This window comes from Arachis ipaensis, chromosome B06 (genome assembly GCF_000816755.2).
Source record: "Arachis ipaensis cultivar K30076 chromosome B06, Araip1.1, whole genome shotgun sequence".
Taxonomy (NCBI): Eukaryota; Viridiplantae; Streptophyta; class Magnoliopsida; order Fabales; family Fabaceae; genus Arachis; species Arachis ipaensis.
In genome coordinates, this window is record NC_029790.2 from 59,029,068 (window position 1) to 59,041,452 (window position 12,385).

Sequence of the window (12,385 nt, forward strand, 5' to 3'; positions counted from 1 at the left end):
AATAATTTAGCTAAAGCGAGCCTTAATGACCTGACTTTCGGCAGGCTCCTACGGGGCCCACTCCGTAGTTAAACGCGCTTAGGCGGGAGTAGTACTAGGATGGGTTCCCTCCAAGGAAGTTCTCATGTTGTACCTTTTTTTTGCTTCGCAGCTCGACTTACCCTATGTAGCGATACATGCTTATGATAATTGTGTGCACATACATTAATTGGTGAGATCATACCAGCATTAATGCACCGGATCCCACAAGAACTCCATAGTTAAACGCGCTTAGGCGGGAGTAGTACTAGGATGGGTTCCCTCCAAGGAAGTTCTCATGTTGTACCTTTTTTTTGCTTCGCAGCTCGACTTACCCTATGTAGCGATACATGCTTATGATAATTGTGTGCACATACATTAATTGGTGAGATCATACCAGCATTAATGCACCGGATCCCACAAGAACTCCATAGTTAAACGCGCTTAGGCGGGAGTAGTACTAGGATGGGTTCCCTCCAAGGAAGTTCTCATGTTGTACCTTTTTTTTGCTTCGCAGCTCGACTTACCCTATGTAGCGATACATGCTTATGATAATTGTGTGCACATACATTAATTGGTGAGATCATACCAGCATTAATGCACCGGATCCCACAAGAACTCCATAGTTAAACGCGCTTAGGCGGGAGTAGTACTAGGATGGGTTCCCTCCAAGGAAGTTCTCATGTTGTACCTTTTTTTTGCTTCGCAGCTCGACTTACCCTATGTAGCGATACATGCTTATGATAATTGTGTGCACATACATTAATTGGTGAGATCATACCAGCATTAATGCACCGGATCCCACAAGAACTCCATAGTTAAACGCGCTTAGGCGGGAGTAGTACTAGGATGGGTTCCCTCCAAGGAAGTTCTCATGTTGTACCTTTTTTTTGCTTCGCAGCTCGACTTACCCTATGTAGCGATACATGCTTATGATAATTGTGTGCACATACATTAATTGGTGAGATCATACCAGCATTAATGCACCGGATCCCACAAGAACTCCATAGTTAAACGCGCTTAGGCGGGAGTAGTACTAGGATGGGTTCCCTCCAAGGAAGTTCTCATGTTGTACCTTTTTTTTGCTTCGCAGCTCGACTTACCCTATGTAGCGATACATGCTTATGATAATTGTGTGCACATACATTAATTGGTGAGATCATACCAGCATTAATGCACCGGATCCCACAAGAACTCCATAGTTAAACGCGCTTAGGCGGGAGTAGTACTAGGATGGGTTCCCTCCAAGGAAGTTCTCATGTTGTACCTTTTTTTTGCTTCGCAGCTCGACTTACCCTATGTAGCGATACATGCTTATGATAATTGTGTGCACATACATTAATTGGCGTGTTCATACCAGCAATAATGCACCGGATCCCACCAGAACTCAGTAGTTAAACGTGCTTAGGCGAGAGTAGTACTAGGATGGGTTACCTCCAGGGAAGTCCTCGTGTTGTACCATCTTTTTTACGTCATGCTTACCCTCGTTCTTTAAACGACGCTATCTCGAATAATTTAGCTAAAGCGAGCCTTAATGACCTGACTTTCGGCAGGGTTCTACTAGGCGCGCAGGGTTTCGCAGCTCGACTTACCCTATGTAGGGATACATGCTTATGATAATTGTGTGCACATACTTTAATAGGTGTGATCATACCAGCACTAATGCACCGGTCCCATCAGAACTCTGTAGTTAAGCGTGCTAGGGCGAGAGTAGTACTATGATGGGTGACCTCCTGAGAAGTCATCGTGTTGCACCTCTTTTTTTTTACGTCGTACTTACCCTCGTTCTTTATGTAGCGATACAAGCTTATGATAATTGCGTGCACATACTTTAATAGGTGTGATCATACCAGCACTAATGCACCGGTCCCATCAGAACTCTGTAGTTAAGCGTGCTTGGGCGAGAGTAGTACTACGACGGGTGAGCTCCTGAGAAGTCCTCGTGTTGCACCTCTTTCTTTTTACGTCGTGCTTACCCTCGTTCTTTTAACGATGCTATATCGAATAGTTTAGCTAAAGCGAGCCTTAATGACCTGACTTTCGGTAGGGTCCTACTAGGCGCGCAGGGTTTCGCAGCTCGACTTACCCTATGTAGGGATACATGCTTATGATAATTGTGTGCACATACTTTAATTGGTGTGATCATACCAGCACTAATGCACCGGTCCCATCCGGCAGGGTTCTACGAGGCCCGCAGGGCTTTGCAGCTCGACTTACACTATGTAGCGATACATGCTTATGATAATTGTGTGCACATACATTAATTGGCGTGTTCATACCAGCAATAATGCACCGGATCCCACCAGAACTCAGTAGTTAAACGTGCTTAGGCGAGAGTAGTACTAGGATGGGTTACCTCCACGGAAGTCCTCGTGTTGTGCCTTTTTTTTTTTACGTCGTGCTTACCCTCGTTCTTTAAACGATGCTATCTCGAATAGTTTAGCTAAAGCGAGCCTTAATGACCTGACTTTCGGCAGGGTCCTACGAGGCCAGCAGGGTTTCGCAGCTCGACTTACCCTATGTAGCGATACATGCTTTTGATAATTGTGTGCACATACATTAATTGGTGTGATCATACCAGCATTATTGCATCGGATGCCACAAGAACTCCGTAGTTAAACGCGCTTAGGCGGGAGTAGTACTAGGATGGGTTCCCTCCAAGGAAGTTCTCATGTTGTACCTTTTTTTTTTTTACGTCGTGCTTACCCTCATTCTTTAAACGACGCTATCCCGAATAGTTTAGCTATAGTGAGCCTTAATGAACTGATTTTCGGCAGGCTCCTACGGGCACTGCAGGGCTTCGTAGCTCGTCTTACCCTACGTTGCGATACATGCTTATGATAATTGTGTGCACATACTTTAATAGGTGCGATCATACCAGCACTAATGCACCGGATCCCACCAGAACTCCGTAGTTAAGTGTGCTTGGGCGAGAGTGATACTAGGATGGGTGACCTCCTAGGAAGTCCTCGTGTTGCACCTCTTTTTTTTTTACGTCGTGCTTAACCTCGTTCTTTAAACGACACTATCTCGAATAGTTTATGTAAAGTGAGCCTTAATGACCTGACTTTCGGCAGGCTCCTACGGGGACCGCAGGGCTTCGCAGCTCGACTTACACTATGTAGCGATACACGCTTATGACAATTGCATGCGCATACTTTAGTAGGTGCAATCATACCAGCACTAATGCACCGGATCCCATCAGAACTCTGCAGTAAAGCGTGCTTGGGTGAGAGTAGTACTACGATGGGTGACCTCCAGGGAAGTCCTCGTATTGCACCTCTTTTTTTTTTACGTCGTGCTTACCCTTGTTCTTTTAACGATGCTATCTCGAATAGTTTAGCAAAAGCGACCCTTAATGACCTGACTTTCGGCAGGATCCTACGAGGCCCGCAGGGCTTCGCAGCTCGACTTACCCTATGTAGCGATACATGCTTATGATAATTATGTGCACATACATTAATTGGTGTGATCATACCAGCATTAATGCACCGGATCCCCCAAGAACTCCGTAGTTAAACGCGCTTAGGCGAGAGTAGTACTAGGATGTGTTCCCTCCAAGGAAGTTCTCATGTTGTACCTTTTTTTTTGACGTCGTGCTTACCCTCGTTCTTTAAACGATGTTATCTCGAATAGTTTAGCTATAGTGAGCCTTAATGAACTGATTTTTGTCAAGCTCCCACGGGCCCTGCAGGGCTTCGCAGCTCGACTTACCCTATGTAGCGATACATGCTTATGATAATTGTGTGCACATACTTTAATAGGTGCAATCATACCAGCACTAATGCACCGGATCTCACCAGAACTCCGTAGTTAAGCGTGCTTGGGCGAGAGTGGTACTAGGATGGGTGACCTCCTGGGAAGTTCTCGTGTTGCACCACTTTATTTTTTTTTACGTCGTGCTTACCCTCGTTCTTTTAACAACGATATCTCGAATAGTTTAGCTAAAACGAGACTTAATGACCTGACTTTCGGCAGGGTTCTACGAGGCCCGCAGGGCTTTGCAGCTCAACTTACACTATGTAGCGATACATGCTTATGATAATTGTGTGCACATACATTAATTGGCGTGTTCATACCAGCAATAATGCACCGGATCCCACCAGAACTCCGTAGTTAAACGTGCTTAGGCGAGAGTAGTACTAGGATGGGTTAGCTCCAGGGAAGTCCTCGTGTTGTGCCTTTTTTTTAACGTCGTGCTTACCCTCGTTCTTTAAACGACGCTATCTCGAATAGTTTAGCTAAAGCGAGCCTTAATGACCTGACTTTTGGCAGGGTCCTACGAGGCCAGCAGGGTTTCGCAGCTCGACTTACCCTATGTAGGGATACATGCTTATGATAATTGTGTGCACATACTTTAATAGGTGTGATCATACCAGCACTAATGCATCGCATGCCACAAGAACTCCGTAGTTAAGCGTGCTTGGGCTAGAGTTGTACTAGGATGGGTGACCTCCTGGGAAGTCCACGTGTTGCACTTTTTTTTACGTCGTGCTTACCCTCGTTCTTTAAACGACATTATCTCGAATAGTTTAGCTATAGTGAGCCATAATGAACTGATTTTCGGGAAGCTCCGACGGGCCCTGCAGGGCTTCGCAGCTCGACTTACCCTACGTCGCGATACATGCTTATGATAATTGTGTGCACATACTTTAATAGGTGCGATCATACCAGCACTAATGCACCGGATCCCACCAGAACTCCATAGTTAAGCGTGCATTGGCGAGAGTGGTACTAGGATGGGTGACCTCTTGGGAAGTCCTCGGGTTGTACCTCTTTTTTTTTTACGTCGTGCTTACCCTCGTTCTTTAAACGACGCTATCTCGAATAGTTTAGCTAAAGCGAGCCATAATGAACTGACTTTCGGCAGGCTCCTACGGGGCCCACAGGGCTTCGCAACTCGACTTACCCTATGTAGCGATACATACTAATGACAATTGCATGTGCATTCTTTAATAGGTGCGATCATACCAGCACTAATGCACCGAATCCCATCAGAACTCTGCAGTTAAGCGTGCTTGGGCGAGAGTAATACTAGGATAGGTGACCTCCGGGGAAGTCCTCGTGTTGAACCTCTTTTTTTTTTAAGTCGTGCTTACACTCGTTCTTTTAACGAATAGTTTAGCTAAAGCGACCCTTAATGACCTGACTTTTGGCCGGGTCCTACGAGGCCCGCAGGGCTTCGGAGCTCGACTTACCCTATGTAGCGATACATGCTTTTGATAATTGTGTGCACATACATTAATTGGTGTGATCATACCAGCATTATTGCACCGGATCCCACAAGAACTCCGTAGTTAAACGCGCTTAGGCGGGAGTAGTACTAGGATGGGTTACCTCCAAAGAGGTCCTTGTGTTGTACCTTTTTTTTACGTCGTGCTTACCCTCATTCTTTAAACGACGCTATCCCGAATAGTTTAGCTATAGTGAGCCTTAATGAACTGATTTTCGGCAAGCTACTACGGGCACTGCAGGGCTTCGTAGCTCGTCTTACCCTACGTTGCGATACATGCTTATGATAATTGTGTGCACATACTTTAATAGGTGCGATCATACCAGCACTAATGCACCGGATCCCACCAGAACTCCGTAGTTATGTGTGCTTGGGCGAGAGTGATACTAGGATGGGTGACCTCCTAGGAAGTCCTCGTGTTGCACCTCTTTTTTTTTTACGTCGTGCTTAACCTCGTTCTTTAAACGATGCTATCTCGAATAGTTTATGTAAAGTGAGCCTTAATGACCTGACTTTCGGCAGGCTCCTACGGGGCCCGCAGGGCTTCGCAGCTCGACTTACCCTATGTAGCGATACTCGCTTATGACAATTGCATGCGCATACTTTAGTAGGTGCAATCATACCAGTACTAATGCACCGGATCCCATCAGAACTCTGCAGTTAAGCGTGCTTGGGTGAGAGTAGTACTACGATGGGTGACCTCCTGGGAAGTCCTCGTGTTGCACCTCTTTTTTTTTTTACGTCGTGCTTACAGCTCGACCTACCCTACGTCGCGAGACATGCTTATGATAATTGTATGCACATACTTTAATAGGTGCGATCATACCAGCACTAATGCACCGGATCCCACCAGAACTCCGTAGTTAAACGTGCTTAGGCGAGAGTAGTACTAGGATGGGTTAGCTCCAGGGAAGTCCTCGTGTTGTGCCTTTTTTTTAACGTCGTGCTTACCCTCGTTCTTTAAACGATGTTATCTCGAATAGTTTAGCTATAGTGAGCCTTAATGAACTGATTTTTGGCAAGCTCGTAGGTGCAATCATACCCGTACTAATGCACCGGATCCCATCAGAACTCTGCAGTTTAGCGTGCTTCGGCAAGCTCCTACGGGCACTGCAGGGCTTCGTAGCTCGTCTTGCCCTACGTTGCGATACATGCTTATGATAATTATGTGCACATACATTAATTGGTGTGATCATATTGTGTGCACATACTTTAATAGGTGGTAAAGTGAGCCTTAATGACCTGACTTTCGGCAGGCTCCTACGGGGCCCGCAGGGCTTCGCAGCTCGACTTACCCTATGTAGCGATACACGCTTATGACAATTGCATGCGCATACTTTAGTAGGTGCAATCATACCCGTACTAATGCACCGGATCCCATCAGAACTCTGCAGTTAAGCGTGCTTGGGTGAGAGTAGTACTACGATGGGTGACCTCCTGGGAAGTCCTCGTGTTGCACCTCTACCCTTAATGACCTGACTTTCGGCAGGCTCCTACGGGGCCCGCAGGGCTTCGCAGCTCGACTTACCCTATGTAGCGATACATGCTTATGACAATTGCATGCGCATACTTTAGTAGGTGCAATCATACCCGTACTAATGCACCGGATCCCATCAGAACTCTGCAGTTAAGCGTGCTTGGGTGAGAGTAGTACTACGATGGGTGACCTCCTGGAAAGTCCTCGTGTTGCACCTCTTTTTTTTTTTTACGTCGTGCTTACTTTTGTTCTTTTAACGATGCTATCTCGAATAGTTTAGCTAAAGCGACCCTTAATGACCTGACTTTCGGCAGGATCCTACGAGGCCCGCAGGGCTTCGCAGCTCGACTTACCCTTTGTAGCGATACATGCTTATGATAATTATGTGCACATACATTAATTGGTGTGCTCATACCAGCATTAATGCACCGGATCCCACAAGAACTCCGTAGTTAAACGCGCTTAGGCTTGAGTCATACTAGGATGGGTTACCTCCAAGGAGGTCCTCGTGTTGTACCTTTTTTTTTTACGTCGTGCTTACCCTCATTCTTTAAACGACGCTATCCCGAATAGTTTAGCTATAGTGAGCCTTAATGAACTGATTTTCGGCAAGCTCCTATGGGCACTGCAGGGCTTCGTAGCTCGTCTTACCCTACGTTGCGATACATGCATATGATAATTGTGTGCACATACTTTAATAGGTGCGATCATACCAGCACTAATGCACCGGATCCCACCAGAACTCCGTAGTTATGTGTGCTTGGGCGAGAGTGATACTAGGATGGGTGACCTCGTAGGAAGTCCTCGTGTTGCACCTCTTTTTTTTTTACGTCGTGCTTAACCTCGTTCTTTAAAAGATGCTATCTCGAATAGTTTATGTAAAGTGTGCCTTAATGACCTGACTTTCGGCAGGCTCCTACGGGGACCGCAGGGCTTCGCAGCTCGACTTACCCTATGTAGCGATACACGCTTATGACAATTGCATGCGCATACTTTAGTAGGTGCAATCATACCAGCACTAATGCACCGGATCCCATCAGAACTCTGCAGTTTAGCGTGCTTGGGTGGGAGTAGTACTACGATGGGTGACCTCCTGGGAAGTCCTCGTGTTGCACCTCTTTTTTTTTTTACGTCGTGCTTACCCTTGTTCTTTTAACGATGCTATCTCAAATAGTTTAGCTAAAGCGACCCTTAATGACCTGACTTTCGGCAGGATCCTACGAGGCCCGCAGGGCTTCGCAGCTCCACTTACCCTATGTAGCGATACATGCTTATGATAATTATGTGCACATACATTAATTGGTGTGATCATACCAGCATTAATGCACCGGATCCCACATGAACTCCGTAGTTAAACGCGCTTAGGCGGGAGTAGTACTAGGATGGGTTCCCTCCAAGGAAGTTCTCATGTTGTAACTTTTTTTTTGACGTCGTGCTTACCCTCGTTCTTTAAACGATGTTATCTCGAATAGTTTAGCTATAGTGAGCCTTAATGAACTGATTTTTGGCAAGCTCCCACGGGCCGTGCAGCGCTTCGAAGCTCGACTTACCCTATGTAGCGATACATGCTTATGATAATTGTGTGCACATACTTTAATAGGTGCAATCATACTAGCACTAATGCACCGGATCCCACCAGAACTCCGTAGTTAAGCATGTTTGGGCTAGAGTAGTACTAGGATGGGTGACCTCCTGCGAAGTACTCGTGTTGTACCTTTTTTTTTTACGTCGTGCATACCCTCGTTCTTTAAACGACGCTATCTCGAATAGTTTAGCTATAGTAAGCCTTAATGAACTGATTTTCGGCAAGCTCCCACGGTCCCTGCAGGGCTTCGCAGCTCGACTTACCCTACGTCGCAATACATGCTTAAGATAATTGTGTGCACATACTTTAATAGGTGCAATCATACCAGAACTAATGCACTGGATCCCACCAGAACTCCGTAGTTAAGCGTGCTTGGGCGAGAGTGGTACTTGGATGGGTGACCTCCTGGTAAGTTCTCGTGTTGCACCTCTTTTTTTTTACGTCGTGCTTACCCTCGTTCTTTAAACGACGCTATCTCGAATAGTTTATCTAAAGCGAGCCTTAATGACCTGACTTTCGGCAGGCTCCTACGGGGCCCGCAGGGCTTCGCAGCTCGACTTACCCTATGTAGCGATACATGCTTATGACAATTGCATGCACATACTTTAGTAGGTGCAATCATACCAGCACTAATGCACCGGATCCCATCAGAATTCTGCAGTTAAGCATGCTTGGGTGAGAGTAGTACTACGATGGGTGGCCTCCTGGGAAGTCCTCGTGTTGCACCTCCTTTTTTTTTTTATGTCGTGCTTACCCTCGTTCTTTTAACGATGCTATCTCGAATAGTTTAGCTAAAGCGACCCTTAATGACCTGACTTTCGGCAGGGTCCTACGAGGCCCGCAGGGCTTCGCAGCTCGACTTACCCTATGTAGTGATACATGCTTATGATAATTGTGTGCATATACATTAATTATTGTGATCATACTAGCACTAATGCATCGGATCCCATCAGAACTCCGTAGTTAAGCGTGCGTGGGCGAGAGGGGTACTAGGATGGGTGACCTCCTGGGAAGTACTCGTGTTGCACCTTTTTTTTTCTTTACGTTGTGCTTACCCTCGTTCTTTAAATGACGCTATCTCGAATCAGTTAACTAAAGTGAGCCTTAATGACCTGACTTTTGGCAGGCTCCTACGGGGCCTGCAGGGCTTCGCAGCTCGACTTACCCTTTGTCGTGATACTTGCTTATGATGATTGTGTGCACATACTTTAATAGGTGTGACCATAACAACACTAATGCACTGGATCCCACCAGAACTCCGTAGTTAAGCGTGCTTTGTCGAGAGTAGTACTAGGATGGGTGACTTTCTTGGAAGTACTCGTGTTGCACCACTTTTTTTTACGTCGTGCTTACCCTCATTCTTTAAACGACGCAATCTTGAATACTTTAGCTAAAGAGAGCCTTAATGACCTGATTTTCGGGAGGCTTTAATGGGCCCCGCAGGGATTCGTAGCTTGACTTAAACTATATCGGGACACATGCTTATGATTATTGTGTGCAAATACTTTAATAGGTGCGATCATACCAGCACTAATGCACCAGATCCCATCAGAAATCCGTAGTTAACCGTGTTTGGACAAGAGTAGTACTAGGATAGGTGACCTCCTGGGAAGTCCTCGTGTTGCACCTCTTTTTTTTTACGTCGTACTTACCCTCGTTCTTTGACCGACGCTATCTGGAATAGTTTACCTAAAGCGAGATTTAATGACGTGATTTTCGGCAGGCTACCACGGGCCCGGCAAGGCTTCGCAGCTCGACTTACCCTATGTCGTGACACAAACTTATGATAATTGTGTGCGCATACTTTAATAGGAGCGATCATACCATTACTAATGCACCGGATCCCATGAGAACTCCGCAGTTAAGCGTGCTTGGGCGAGAGTCGTACTAGGATGGGTGTCCTCCTGGGAAGTCCTCGTATTGCACCTCTTTTTTTTTTACGTCGTGCTTACCCTCATTCTTTAAACGACGCTATCTCGAATAGTTTAGCTAAAGCGAGCCTTAATGACCTGACTTTCGGTAGGCTCCTACGGGACTCGCAGAGATTCGCAGCTCGACTTACCCTATGTAGCGATACATGCTTATGATAATTGTGTGCACATACTTTAATAGGTGTGATCATACCAGCACTAATGCACCGGGTCCCACCAGAACTCCGTAGTTAAGCGTGCTTGGGCTAGGGTAGTACTAGCATGGGTGACCTCTGATGCCAGGGCATTTTGGCCGGTTTCACTGACCTTTTCTTTACTGTTTTTAGGGTAGTTTCAAGCATTTCCTTAGGAAATAAGCTAGTTTTGGGTAGATATTCACTTACATCTTGATTCAAGCATACATTGTGCACTTTACATGATTTCATGAGAATTTTGCATGAATTTAAGGACCAATTGGATGTTGCAATTCCCATGACTTGGACTAGAAATTTGATGCACTTCATGGCTTGATTTCAGGACAAAGGAAGCAAAGAAGAACCACTTTAGTGGCTACGTTAGTTACACTAACGTTAACACTAACGTGCAATGGGAGTAACTTGCAAAGTTAATGAGAAAAGTAATTGCTAATAACGCTCTCGAAGACATCATTGCCCACGTTAAGAGTCACGTTAACCAAGTTAATGTGAACTCTAACGTGGAAGAAAGGAAATGGAGCCAATGTTAGTGACACTTAACATTATCACTAACGTTAGTCACTAACGTTAGACCAAGCTCATAAATGGCCACGTTAGTTGCCACGTTAACTTAGTTAACGTGGCCTCTAACGTTAAGAAGTAAAGGGGAAGCCAACGTTAGTGACATTCAACTTTGTCATTAACGTTGGCCAAGTCCCAATAAGCCACGTTAACTTCCACGTTAACCTAGTTAACATGGAAGCTAACGTGAGGAGACAAAGTGGTCGACAACGTTAGTGACACCAAACATTGTCACTAACGTTGGAAGAAACCCACACAAGCCCCAGTAAGCCACGTTAACTTAGTTAACGTGGAAGTTAATGTGAAGAAGGGAGGTGATCGCCAACGTTAGTGACACCAAACATTGTCACTAACGTTGGAATTAGCCCACATAAGCCACTATGAGCCACGTTAACTCCCACGTTAACTTAGTTAACGTGGAAGCTAACGTGGATAAGGGAATGATGAGCCAACGTTAGTGACACTCAACTTTGTCACTAACGTTGGAGATGGCTAGCATGGCCACGTTAGAAGCCACGTTAACCTAATTAACGTGGACTCTAACGTGAGAAATAGGGGCACATTGGAACGTTAGCGACAATGGTAAGTGTCACTAACGTTCTCGAACCCATATTTTCACTGAACGTTAACACCACTAACGTCCTGAGCTAAAGTCTCTGCCCACTTCACACGTTCTCTCTGCAAGTAAAGCCAAGCCCAATGAAGAAGAGAACTGCTTCAAACTCAAGATCCGAAGGCCCATACCCAAGACTTGAAGAGCCAACTAGAAGAACAGAAGAATAGTATATATAGGAGTAGCTTTGAATTAAATTGAGAGTTGGAAATTATAGGGAGCCTCTGGGCATAGAACTACTCTCTGTATTTTACTTTCTCTGCACTTCTAGTTTCATCATGTATTCTCCATCTTTGTTTTCATTTTCCAGAGCTATGAACAACTAAACCCCTTTCATTGGGTTAGGGAGCTCTGTTGTAATTTGATGGATCAATACTAGTTTTCATTATTCTTCTTCTATCTTTTCTCTTGATTTTACTTGAAAGCTTTCGATCTTCATCCAATTGGGTAGTTATCTTGGAAAAGAAGCTATTCATACTTGGATCTCTTATGAACCTTGAAAGAGGAATGAAGAGATCATGCTAGAAATGCTTTCTCATGCTGGACCAAATTGGGTTTGGATGGATATGTGACTATAATCCTCTCAACACTTGATTTGGGAAATGCATGTGGTATAATCAGTGACCATACTTCATCTCTTCTCATGAGCTATTGACCAAGGAATTGGCTATTGATCAAGATTTGAGAGATTGAATTACAAGAAATTGTAATTCGATCACTTAAGATTGCCAAGGAGATCAATGAGTGCATTGATTGAGGAAGAGATGAAAATG